Genomic DNA, 13,691 nt, shown 5'->3' with positions numbered 1-13,691 from the left:
ATTTCATTCATAATATTGCCAATCCAAGCCCATTATGTCACAATTAATTTTTCCTGGGTTGTGCGAAATCGCAGAAAAAAAACCTATACAAACCGAATCTGCGCACTAAGGTGTAGGTCTATTAGTTTACGCTGTGGTGATTCTCAGGTTGGGGGATGAGTGTTGATACTGGAGTGCAAAATTAACACCGATGGAAGATGGACAAGAAAAGGTCAAAGCCATCAGGTGCTCAGTTTAGAGAAAAGAAGAGGAGGAGAAACGAGCAAAAGATAAAGGTAAGCAGATGTGTCATTGGATAATGGCAGGTATTATGCATGACATGTATCCTGAAACAAGATAACATTAATTAGTAGGGATAGAGAAAACTTCTGTTTATGTTTGTTAGCCACTTGGCTATGATAGTAAACAGTAGACAGACAGTAGACACTGATATGGCTTATTGAATCTTTTGGACCGTGTTCAGCATAATATTAATTAGCCATTAATTGGGAGAGGTGTATTGTTGATTTGTCTCCTATTCTCAATGTATGACAAATTATAATGACTGTTTGTTAGCTGTTTGCATACTTTGCTACGCTAAAACCGGACGATAGTATTCTGTTGCAGTCTAGCTGACTTAGCAAAACAAAAATCCCTTACACTATTAGGCTAAATTATTTAGGAAAGTTATCTTACTGTAATTCCAAACACTGATGTTGTGATAGCCTATTCAATAAAATGCTTCTTATACATATAATTCTGAATATTTGATAAATTGGGCAAAATTATATGTTAGTTTTAATTATGAAAATGATGCATGCATGCATCAGAGTTTTAGATTGGGTTTCTATTCAGGGGCGCTTCTGAAATATTTTGGAGCACCCTCTGCCACTGCCCAAGATGAGGAGCCGTCCACCTCCTCAGCCACATATGTGTCTCCACAAATGTCTAATCCCGAGGATGAAGACCCAATTGCGGCCACTTCAGGTGTGATTGTGTGTAGCCTGAGTGTGTGTGTGTGTTGCATAATATTTTGCAAAGACTGTTCCACCACTATGGATGCTGTGTATTCCAAATAACTTGTGTATACTAATGCAAATATATGCTCATAGAAATGCCTGGAGCTGAACCCCCTGAGGATGAGCCCCTGCCTACGGACCCTGCAAACTGGCCTTCAGATATCACTGACAGCATTCAAATACAGCTGGTTTGCAAAGGAACAAGTAAGGTAGCACCTGACTTTGTTTTCCCTAGAAATGAGGGTGATGGAAGAAGTTGCCACCACCACCAGTATTTTAAGAAAACACTAGTTAGCGGTGAAAAGATGCCTAGAAGCTGGCTAGTATATTCTGAGAAAAACAACAGTCTTTTTTGCTTCTGCTGCAAACTGTTTTCTAAAAGACACATCAATTTAACAAGTTCTGGACTGACAGATTGGAAGAATGCCAGTTCTCTTCTCACCTCACATGACAATAGTCCTGAACACCATAACTCCATGAAAGCATGGAAAGAACTGGTAGTGAGGATTAAAAAAGGTGAAACAATTGACAAACAAGAGATGGCACTTCTGCAGGCTGAGAAAATAAGATGGAGAGCGGTGCTGACTCATCTCACTGCTATCATTCAGTCTCTCGCAATCAGAAATTTAGCACTAAGGGGACACACAGAAACATTGTTTTCTCCATCAAATGGCAATTTTTTAAAAGAAGTTGAACTCATGGCAAGGTTTGATCCCATAATGCAAGAGCACATTAACTGTGTCCAGAAAGGCACTTGCAGTCACACCAGCTATCTCGTTCACCATGTACAAAACAAACTCATTGATTTGTTGAGTAGCAAGATCACTTCAACAATGGTTGATGATATCAAGATGGCAAAGTTTTTCTCCATAATTCTAGATTGCACTCCAGATGTTAGCCACACTGAACAGCTGTCAGTTGTGATTCAGATTGTGTCATTACAAGAGAAGCCCCATATTATGGAGTTTTTTATGGGTTTTTTGGAAGCTGACGAATCCACAGGAAAACATTTCGCATCCATGATTTTAAACAGGCTGGAAGGGCTGAAAATTCACATTGAGGACTGCAGAGGACAGTCATATGACAATGGGGCCAACATGAGGGGAAAAAACAAGGGCATTCAAGCCAGGCTCCTGGAACTGAATCCTAGAGCTCTCTTTGTTCCCTGTGGAGCTCATGCACTGAATTTGGTTGTGGCTGATGCTGCAAAGGGATCTATTGATGCCACGAGTTACTTTGGGATTTTGCAAAAACTTTACAATTTGTTTTCAGCCTCCAGTCAGAGATGGGCCATCCTGAAAAATCATGCTAACATTACACTGAAGATGTAGTCTGAAACAAGGTGGGAAAGTAAGATCAACAGCGTTGAGCCCCTGAGATACCAAGCATCTGCAGTGAGAGAGGCTTTAATTAAGGGTGAGAGACCACACCAAAGACTCAGTCATAAAGATTGAGGCCCAGTCTTTGTCTGAGGAGGTGGGATCATACAGATTCAGCATTTGTACAGTGGTGTGGTATGACATCCTGAACCAAACCCACCATGTGAGCAAGCTCATGCAGTCTCCCAACATGCATGTGGATGTAGCGGTCAATCTCCTCAAAAAGACAGAGAGAGGTCTCTGCAACTACAGGGCAACAGGCTTTGCATCTGCACAAACGTCAGCCAAGGATATGTGTGAGGACATGAACGTAGAGGCTGTTCTGCAACAGAAAAGACTGAGATCTACAAAGCGGCACTTCTCTTACGAATCATTTGATGAGCCATTGAGTGATGCCCTAAAGAAGCTGGAGGTGACCTTTTTCAATGTATTTGTTAATGCTGCAGTGTCTTCCATCCAAGAGAGATTCACCACATTGGAAAATGTGGGAGAGAAATTTGGAGTACTGACACATTTTCCAAACCTCTCAAATGATGACCTCACTGAACAGTGTAAGGCCCTCAGTGCTACTTTGCTTTTTCAGGACCAATCAGACTTGGATGCCAGAGAGCTTGCACAGGAGATTAAGAATTTGCCTGACTTTCCATCAAAATCTATGACCTCTCTTGAGCTGCTGAACTTTGTGCATGACAGTGAACTCTCAGAAATATACCCAGATTTGTGGACTGCTCTGAGAATTACAGTTACTCTACCTGTAACTGTGGCTTCAGCAGAGAGGAGCTTTTCAAAGCTGAAACTTGTGAAGACATATCTGAGGTCCACTATGTCTCAGGAACACCTCACTGGCCTTACCATCATCAGTATCAATCATGCAATTGCTGACCAGATTTCATATGATGACATTAATGATGGCTTTGCATCAAGGAAGGCAAGAAAGGTCCAGATTTAGATGACAATTATTTCATATCAGTGTGTGTTGTGCGAAGTGCAATCATGTTAATTGTGCAATTTAGGAATGACTTATTTTAATTGTATCTGCCTTTTATACTTATTTAATATAATAACTGTTATATGTATGGCGGCACGGTGGCGCAGTGGGTAGCGCTGCTGCCTCGCAGTTGGGAGATCTGGGGACCTGGGTTCACTTCCCGGGTCCTCCCTGCATGGAGTTTGCATCGTGTCCCCGTGGGTTTCCTCCGGGTGCTCCGGTTTCCTCCCACAGTCCAAAGACATGCAGGTTAGGTGGATTGGCGATTCTGAATTGGCCCAAGTGTGAGCTTGGGGTGTGTTTGTGTGTGTCCTGCGGTGGGTTGGCACCCTGCCTGGGATTGGTTCCTGCCTTGTGCCCTGTGTTGGCTGGGATTGACTCCAGCAGACCCCCGTGACCCTGTGTTTGGATTGAGCGGGTTGGAAAATGGATGGATATATATATATATATATATATATATATATATATGTTTATCTGGTTAAATTCAGTACGGTTCCGACTACAGTTTTTACAATAAAATATGTTAATGTACAATCCTTAATATGTTTTATGTGTCTGTGTGTGTTCGGCGCCAGAGGGGGTGTTAGCTCAGGGCACCAAACAGGCTAGGACCACCCCTGGCCGTGGGTGCCGCCAGGGGGAGCGCACCAAGAACCAGGGGGATATTACGATGACGTCAACTCGGAACTACTTCGGGGTCACGAGGACGGAAGCCCGCAGTACTTCCGGGACACTTGATGAAGGAAGATGTGGTGTTGACCTGGAGAAGAAATACTTCCGGGTCATGGACTTTAAAAGGACTGTGGGAAACCCCAGCAGATTGAGCCGTAGTTGGGTGGGAGTGTGACGGAGCTGCTGGGAGTTGGAGGATTGTGTGTTTTGTTATTATTGATTATTGTTTATTATTATTATTGGGAGAATTGTGGATTGTGCGGTGCTTTGTGCACTTTATAGAAGAAAATATTAAAAGAATCTTCTTGTGTGTTTACAAGTGTGTCTGGGACATCTGTCTGGTGGGTTCAACGGGGCACTATAGAGCGCCTTATACAACAAGCGCCATCTCCTGTCTTGGCAGAGAATTACCACCACGTAAGCCTTTAAGCCGTTCCCCACACACACTTGTGTGACACCCCAGTCTGACTGGGGGTGGCACTCGGCACACCCAATGTGTGTCAGTGAGGTCCTTCTCTTGCATTTCTGCACAGCGTTAAGCCTCTGATTTTCGTTCTTTCCTCTTCCTTGTCTCACTTGAAGTTGTTGACTTTTAAAAGCTTGTTAAGACGAGGTGAGATGACCCTAGCTCCTCTCAGTCCAAGCCAATTTACAGGCCATATCTGTACATGTACACGAGGTGTGCATGTAGAACGCTATCCGATGGTTCAAGAGCTTTGCTTTTATGCAAAAATGACTAGTTCACCTTTAAAGGCTCTGACCTTTTTGTCTTGCCAGACTGCTCTTTTTTTACAGGTTCATTTTAACTAGTTTAGCCCTCCGCCTGCTGCCTCTACTAACATTTTCTCTGTCTTTGATTAGACAAAAAGTGAAAGTCACATGGACTTGAAAAGAATCTTTTCAAGCTACCCTGATGTAATCCAGACATATTTTTCCTTTCAAATAAAGATTTTGTGGAACATTTTATAATTTGTGTTGGTTACAAATGCGTGGAGCAAATAGCCCAAGGCAGAGACGATGCCGTGTGCTTGGGAAATACTGCAGTCTTACGGCATCATTTTTAAAATTAGCATAAGAATACACATACCTCAGCACAAAGAGTAATAAAATGCTGGATAAGTGAAGTTGAACAATAAACAATACCCGCTTCTGTTAATCATGTGACACATTCCAGAGTCCAGACGATGAGACGGATGTAGGTGTGTGAAAAGCAAGAATCAGCTTGCTTCTGATTTGACTTGTCATAGTTCCTGTACAAAAATGCCTCAGTTCATCTGAGTGAGTAAATCAGAAAAAATGTAGGTAAGAAAAGCCAGGACTAAAATCAAAGTGCCTAGACACTGTAAGCAGCACACAAAGCTCTACTGTCAATTGTATAATGAAGCAGTTTTATCCTCTCAAAAGGGGTTTATATTTTAAATATAAGAATTATAATTATTTCAGGATTCATTTCCTTGCACGAGTTTACTGATTCTCTCCATGTCCACGTAAGTTGCCTCCATACAGTATATTATTTCAGTATCCTAAAGAGGAGTATGTTAGCTTAACTGTCAACTCTAAACTGCATCCAACTGTGGATGTGTATGCAAATATAAGTTGTGATAAGGTTGTATACTCGCACAGGCGTAACACAACGTTCAAATAGCTAAACAACAAGTGCTACAAATATACACTGCCTCCCCTAGAGCAACAGCAATAACTGGAGAAACAAGTGGCCCCCATGACTTCCCTACTAATCTCACACCTGAATACAGGAAAAAAAAAAAACCCCACAAATGACGATAAATGAAAATATGAATACTGTAATAGCAGGCGGCAGTTGGCTGAGGCCCTGAACAGGATGGAATGTTATTTCTGTTCCAGGATGGGAATATAAAATGGGTGGATCAGAGGAGACAGTCATCCAAGACTGTAAACTCCCCCTGATACTCTAGGTGGCAGCGTCTTCCTGCTTCATGTACACAGTGCCATGAGCTAGGTGATGTGCACTCTTATTCATAAGGATGGAAGGGTTGTCCTCTAGAATTGCTTGGAGAAGTCCCATGAGCATATATAACATCACAACAGCTGCTAGATTTTGTGTTATAGCCTTCTGTCTGCTCAGTATCCCTCTGACTGCCCTGAGTAAGACGGGGTATTGATATTGTGGTGTGTGCCATGCTGTTGTGGGTTCAATAGTTGTCCATAGCATCCCTTTTGACTTTGCTGAGTGAGAGAAGGTGGTACAGAGTCTATTGAGAGAAGATCTTAAAATGGAGGTAGAGACTTTGAGTCAAGCCTGGTGAGCCTTTATACCAGTGGAATATTTTTGAGTAAGGCTTTTATTTTTTAAAGATTTCTTGTTCTGGAAGTACTTTCAGGAAGAAAGGTTTTTACTTTATACTTTTTTTTTTGTTTATGATTTTTGAAGACTCATTACGCTTGAACTTGCACTTAAGAATTGCCTGCTTTGAAACTTTGACAATTCCTATTACTGAGCCTCTCATACTCTCTTCTTAAGGACGTCTTGTATGTGTTTGTATAGCAGGAGAACTTCAATTCAATATGCAGCAGCTATGAAATCCACAGAAATGCAATTATGTTACTGACTATGATCTACCTGATTTAAAACTATAGGTTGGCCCTTCTGATTTGAGGGTTTATGATTTGTGGATTCACCTATTTGCGGGTTTGTCTTCAATATTTAAATTGGAAATAATTGAGGGCAACATGGTGGCGCAGTGGTAGTGCTGCTGCCTCGCAGTTGGGAGACCTGGGTTCACTTTCTGGGTCCTCCCTGCGTGGAGTTTGCATGTTCTCCCCGTGTCTGCGTGGGTTTCCTCCGGGCACTCCGGTTTCCTCCCACAGTCCAAAGACATGCAGGTTAGGTGGATTGGCGATCCTAAATTGTCCCTAGTGTGTGCTTGGTGTGTGTGTGTGTGGTTGTGTGCGCCCTGCCCAGGGTTTGTCTCCTGCCTTGTGCCCTGTGTTGACTGGGTTTGGCTCCAGCAGACCCCTGTGACCCTGTAGTTGGGATATAGCGGGATGGATGGATGGAAATAATTGATAACGCTTTGTGACCTTTTACTGAAAACAGCGACAACTCTGCAGCTGCACTACTTAAATGGACCGCAAATCCCAGCAACTCCAGTAGTAGGCCTACTGTGTCATTGGGCAGCTTCCACAGTTGCTGCAAGGGCTGTTGGGTGAAAGATGAGGGCGCTAGCTTTCCAAGTGAGTCATAAGAAAAGAGCAGGATCGCAATCAGTGCTGTGTTTTTGCTTCAATGCTTGACTGCACAATTGGATTGTGATGACACCAACTGGATTACAGTTTTCTCTGGATTTATGTTCTTGTCTTGTGCCTGGTTGTTTGTGTGATTTCATCTGGGATGGAGAATGTCTTCATCTGTGGAGCGTACCCAGCTTCAATAAATCTTCACTTGCATTGGCATTATGGTAGGACTAAACTTTACATAACTTTTGGGACATTGTTCACAGGGGATTTCATTTCATATTTATACCACCATCATCTGCATCTGTGAAATGGTACTGTGTTGTGAGTGTTAACTATTTATCTTTTTGTGCTTAGTGTTTTGATGGATTTCTTTTGTATCTGTAGTATTAATCATTTTTGTCATAAATATACACACAATCTATATATATAAAATCCCTATGTGCGTCCAGGTGTCCGTGTGTGGGTGTCTTCTGATGAAGTGCGCATGCGTGGGGCACGGTGCGATGCGCGATATTACTGTCAGAGAAAGTTAGAGGCGTTTTACGGAAATACAAACCAGGATTACTGCGAGAGGAAATTAAAGGTACACAATACAGTGACGCATATTACAGCCACATACAAGTCAGTATTACTGTCTGAGGAGATTAAATGCATATTACCGACGCGCACGCCTGTATTACCGCCAGAGAAAATTAAAGGTATATTACGGACGTATATTACGGACGTACAAGCCAGCGGACATACAAGATGGTATCCTTCAATAAGGGTGCGCACAGGCATCCTTCAATAAGGGCACGCACAAAAAGGCGAGCCTCAAAAGGACGACCTCAATTGGGCGCAGCGAATAAAGGCGCGCGTAAATAAAGATCTGCACCTGTTGCTCTTCACATATTCCAGAGCCATTTGAACTGAATTATCTACGCGCCCTTATTGAATAGAGCCGTACAAGACAGTATTACTGTCACAGAAAATTAAAGACACACAATACACGGCGGCAGCCCACGAAGAACGGTCAGCTCAGCAAGTAAACATCAACAAAAGAAAGGCTGAAAGAAAGAAAAATGCGACCAACAAAAAACATGAGGTCAAAGTCCCTTGCCATTTAATATAGACTGTTCCTACTAATGTTTATGCACTACTGTTCTAGCGCCCGTTATTGTAACGGGCTAAATGACTAGTCTTTTTATAATAAGTTAAATTTATGAAAAGTTACAGTTTACTAAAGAACTGCTAATGCACTTTGTCTTAGCAGCCAACTTCACACACGTGATTTGCTTGTGTAGTGATCATTCAATCTTGTGTTTCTCACAACTTTATGCATCTCATTTAGTTTAATAAACTTAGAATATATAATAATCATAAGTCCAAAACATAGTTGTGGACTTTCATATTTGTGGGGTCCTGCCCCTCTAAGCCCCTGTGAATTGCAAGGATTAACTACAGTTCACCCTGTTGAACCTCAATGGAATAGGACACAAAAAAGGGGCAATTAATATGTCGAAGTCAAATATGTGTCCTTGAAATTACCTTACACTTCGTAGCACTAATTAAAGGTGCTGCCATCATGTTGGGCCTTCTAGAACAAAAACAAATGTATGGACCCTAATCCACTCAAATGATCTGTCCAGTGTAAAGATCTGGAGTTTATTTTGAATTTTTAAAACTAATCTTTGATCTCAAAACATCTTCATTCTAGGGTTTTGGAGACCAAGGTGTTCTGTTCTCTGTGAGAAGCGGACAATGTTATAGAAATGAACCAGGAGAATGAGACAAGATCAAAACATATATGCCAGGGTGAAGAACTAGACAGCCAAACCCAACTTTCACTGATCCTTAATGTTATTCAGAAATTAAAAGTACGTCAAAACATGCAGAGATTCGGTAACTACGAAGTTTAAACAAAAATAACCACAGGTAACGCTCTTTGAGTCCAGATTTCGGATTGAAAGGAATCTCGTTTGACAACCTGAATACTGCTACATTGATGACATCAGCAATTGTAGATATAGAAGACACAAGTGTTGTCACAGTACCTGGAACACCATCCCCTCAAGAAGGAGGTGACTATACCAAAATAATCATGGCATCACAGAAAAAATATAAAACTTTCAAATGACACTTTAAAAAATTTTGTTAATGCTAAATTTGAATTGTTTGGAGTAAAAAAAAAACAGAAACTTTTCTTTGCATGGAAAAACTTCAGAAAACTGGAGAACATTTAAAGAAAAGATGCCACTTATAATATCAAGAAATGTACTAGTTACATTTGCTACTCAATGTAATGTATTTTGAACAGTGTTGAAAGTAAGTCACACTGTTCCATAGCACTGTTTTCTTTTCTTTTCCTTGTGGATGCCATTATTTTGTAAGTCTGTTGGCAGACACATAGTAGTACGTTGCTGGGGACATGGTCATAGAAGTCATTTGCTGTGACCTCACAAATGTGATTCTTTATAATTCAAAAAAGTGTTTGTTTTTTTATAGAAACACATGTACGAACACAGAATGAAAATGAGACGTTAGATGTAACTTTTTTTTTATAGAAATATAAACACACTTCTAATTTTTTTTCGTTCTGGTCCAAACGCATAATTTTTAACTTTGTCTTCTATTTTTTTTCGATCCTTCAAAATTCTTGACAGCACTGAAGGCGCAATTCTGAATGCTTTGGCCATGTTATTTTTCTTCATTCTGGAATCAACTTTTTCAGGGATTGTTAAATTTTCTTTCAGTTTAAACTAATGCCATTTCTAACTCTTTTTTTTTGTTCAATAAACTTGAATGGTACAGTATCCAGAGAAGACACAATTACCCACGCGAATGCTCCTTCAAACACTGAATTTGGCTATGTGTATGATGTCTCACCTACACTTGCGCTGAGTCTTGCCGCGACTTACCAAGACAGGAAATTTTGCAACAGACTGTCACTTTTTTTTGGTCTAACAAGAAAGAGACAGTCTGTTACAGGTTTCCCAAGACTTAGTGAAAGTACAGGTATGGCATTAAGCATTTTTTTGCATCGCATTATCTTTGGTGGACATTTTTGTTCGATAAAACAAATTTACATTTTGTTAAAACGAACATGATGTTTAACGTGATGTTGTATATACGTTTGTCTGGGCCAACAAAAACTATTTGTTATTCTGAAAATTTTGTTACTTTAGTTCAGGATTTGACCAGTATATAGATTTTGAATTTATAAATATTGTTATTTTAAGAATTATTCTGATATTTGTGTTGTCCTCAAGTCAACATGTGGTTTGTTATTTGTTTTGGGTGTCACTATTTTTTGAGTTGCTGTTTCCATACAGTATTGTTTCACTCCCATTCTTAGTAAGTGGGTTTGTGATCTATGACATCATATCACTTTCCCAAGTGAACAACGGGAGTGTACACAGCAACCATTGGCCAGAGGACCTACAAATTAAACAAAATACTAGAGCTGGGAAAGGTAAGGATAACCGATTGGTTTTAGATTTTAGTTTTCTTGTTTTAACATGCTCAGACCCCCAACCAACTTAACGATTCTCTTTTTTTGTCCACCTGAAAGTTCATTTTCACACTTTGCTCCTTGCCTTCTGTCAAATGTTATTTCACAACAGACTATACACATAATAGCGTCAGTGTTTATGGGTCCTAAAGAAAGAAAGAAAGTCCCTTTGTGAACATGTCTGTTATAAATGGCTGTGGTGAAGAGAAAAGTGATGGGAGGAGGATTTACAAAGGCTGTAGGCAAGTAACAGCTGCAGAAGTGTCTCTTAGCACACCAAGGGGGAATGAACTGATGCCTCAAAGTGTCCTGGGACAAAGCTCATTTACGGGATAGGCAGCATTGTAGCCTCTCATATTTCTCTCAACTTCTTCCTCCACAGAGTGTCAGGTCCATGCTTTGATGTTGTTTTTGTTGTCCTGTTCATTTATTGGGATGTTTTGCATCCCTTGAGGTGGTATGAACATGCTTGTCATACACATTAAAGGATCTAGGACTACTCTATTAAAAGATTATGCTTTGGATTTTGTTTTGAAGAGCAGGACTGGGGTGCCCATTTAAATGTAGTCCAATGAGAGATTCATAGAGTACATATAAGTGGCAGTCAAAGTCATCTTGCACAAAAGAGGAATGATTCCTGCAGGCCAGTCCATTAGAAAGCACACATGGGCACCATTTCTCATACTCAGATTGTCCCAGTTTTGAGTGACCAGTTAATTTAAATTGAATGCCTTTGCCTTTTGCGAAGAAACTGGATGTTCCCAGAAGAAATGTACTGTACGTATAAATTGGTAGAATGTATAAACTACACCCAGATAATGACCGACATTTCTAGAACTGTGAGGCTTGTAGAACTGGCTCTGAGGCTAGGGATCTGCACTGGCAATCGGAAGGTTGCCGGTTCGAATCCCGTAAGATGCCATAAGGATCTCTGCTCTGTTGGGCCCTTGAGCAAGGCCCTTAACCTGCAACTACTAAGTGCTTTGAGTAGTGAGAAAAGCGCTATATAAATGCAAAAAATGATTATTATTATCATCGGGCTACCTGCTATTTTTTATTCTCATATGTAAAATTAAAAGAACCTCTTAGAAATACCATTAATAACTGCCCTTCCAGTTATTTCACTTAATCTGTCAGAACCTCCATTATACAGTATAATCCATACTTTAAGAATCAATTTTAACTCATTATTGCTTTCCGAGCTGATGACTAATTTGTACTTTTGCTTGTTTCAGTTGCATCGGAACGGTGCACACTGTAGTCTAAGACCTGATCTGTGATGAAATAAGGCAGGGAAAAATGTACTGGCAGAATGGGAGCCAGCTACATAATTATACTGGATTCACTACGCTGCACAACCAGATGAATAAAAATCTAATAAAAAGCAAAATGAGCTGATTGCTGATAGCAGCACTGAAGAAAAGAAATGCAAATTGCTGTGATTATTCAGTACTTTGGGGTAAAGGGCTTGCTTTCTTGCATTTAGAACTGAATAAAGGGAAGAATATTATTTTCCAGCAATTAGAAATTAATTAGAAGCCTCTCTATAATGTAATTAGCTGGAACAGAAGCTATACATTCTCCTAATAAGGAGCTTTATTACAATATAAAATGAAGAGAATTCCAGAAAGAATATCAGAATTTGAGCACATGGATTAAAAGCTAATTTGTTGTTCAGTTCAAAGCAGAATTTGAAACTATATTAATTTTGTGATTGGCAAATGTACCACATGGTGTGTCCTCAGGGGAGCTTCATGTTCATGACATTATAGACTGACAGCTCATATAAAAGATATAGACGCCTAATGTAAAGTTTAGACTTTATAAACCATGAAAGGTGTAAGCAGATTAAGACAATGGCTTGTCATGTATGCACCTTCAATTAATACACTTATATATTCTGTACTAAAGGAGATGGCAGTTTTCTCAGTTATATAATTTTTTATTCATCTGCAGAAGTGAATCTCAGACTGAATAATGAGATCCCAGATACGAAGTGGACTAAAATGAAGGACCTACCTGTCTGTCAAGCTTTCCTCGATTCATGCACTTATTTATGATAATTTCTTTAATATTTAATAGCACTTCTTTAATACTCATAACAGTTTCCACCTTCTTACTTCTGTCTAGTTATTTATAGATTTCTGCAGACATGTCATCCAGTCAATGTTTAAGGATGTGCCTTATAGAAATATGTATTATAGACTTGATTGAACTGTTTTAACTGAAACCAAACAATGAATGAATGCTTAAAGAAGAGAAAGTTTGGCACAAGGGACAGGAACACTGGTGCTGAGTTCCATTACAGACAAACTGGAAAATCTTCAGTTTCAGTCCAGTTAACAGAGTGGTTCTCTTAATAAAGCAATAACTACCTCGAACACATTAAAGATAAAATCTTTTCTATCCATGTGGAGGCCCCAGTTTGTGGAGTGAAGAACTTTCTTTATTTACATAAAAGTGACTGGAGCAACCATGTCTCAGTCAAGGTTCTCAATTTTTTGCTAGTCTGAGGTGAACTGCCGCTCTGCCACTTCCACTCCTTATTATGCTATTTGGCTTTGTTCATGTCTATATCCGTACTGTGACCTTCCTGGTCATGTCCTGGCTGCTATACTTCTATCTCTTTCCTGAGAGAAAGTAGAACTTTGAGACATTTAGATTTCTTGTGCTCAATTGTAGTGGTTGCTTCTGTGCTCACAGACTTTATTGCACAAGTAGGCTGAGTGACTTATGAAAAGCAGTATATCTGAAAGACTATAATAGTGAGAGTAATATCTATCAATTTACTGCAAGAGCTTGGTGGTACACCTGCTTATGATCTTGAAACAATGAGGCTATGTGTTCATTCTTCTTCAGTGTTGGGTGTTTGTGTCATTACATCACTTAATGTAAAAACTCTAGTTTGTCTTCCTCTGCCAAGAATATCCCACTCATTACACCAACAG

Source organism: Erpetoichthys calabaricus, chromosome 15, assembly GCF_900747795.2.
Source record: "Erpetoichthys calabaricus chromosome 15, fErpCal1.3, whole genome shotgun sequence".
NCBI classification, from domain to species: Eukaryota; Metazoa; Chordata; class Cladistia; order Polypteriformes; family Polypteridae; genus Erpetoichthys; species Erpetoichthys calabaricus.
The sequence above is the reverse complement of the archived record's forward strand: the minus strand, read 5'-3'. Positions refer to the sequence as shown.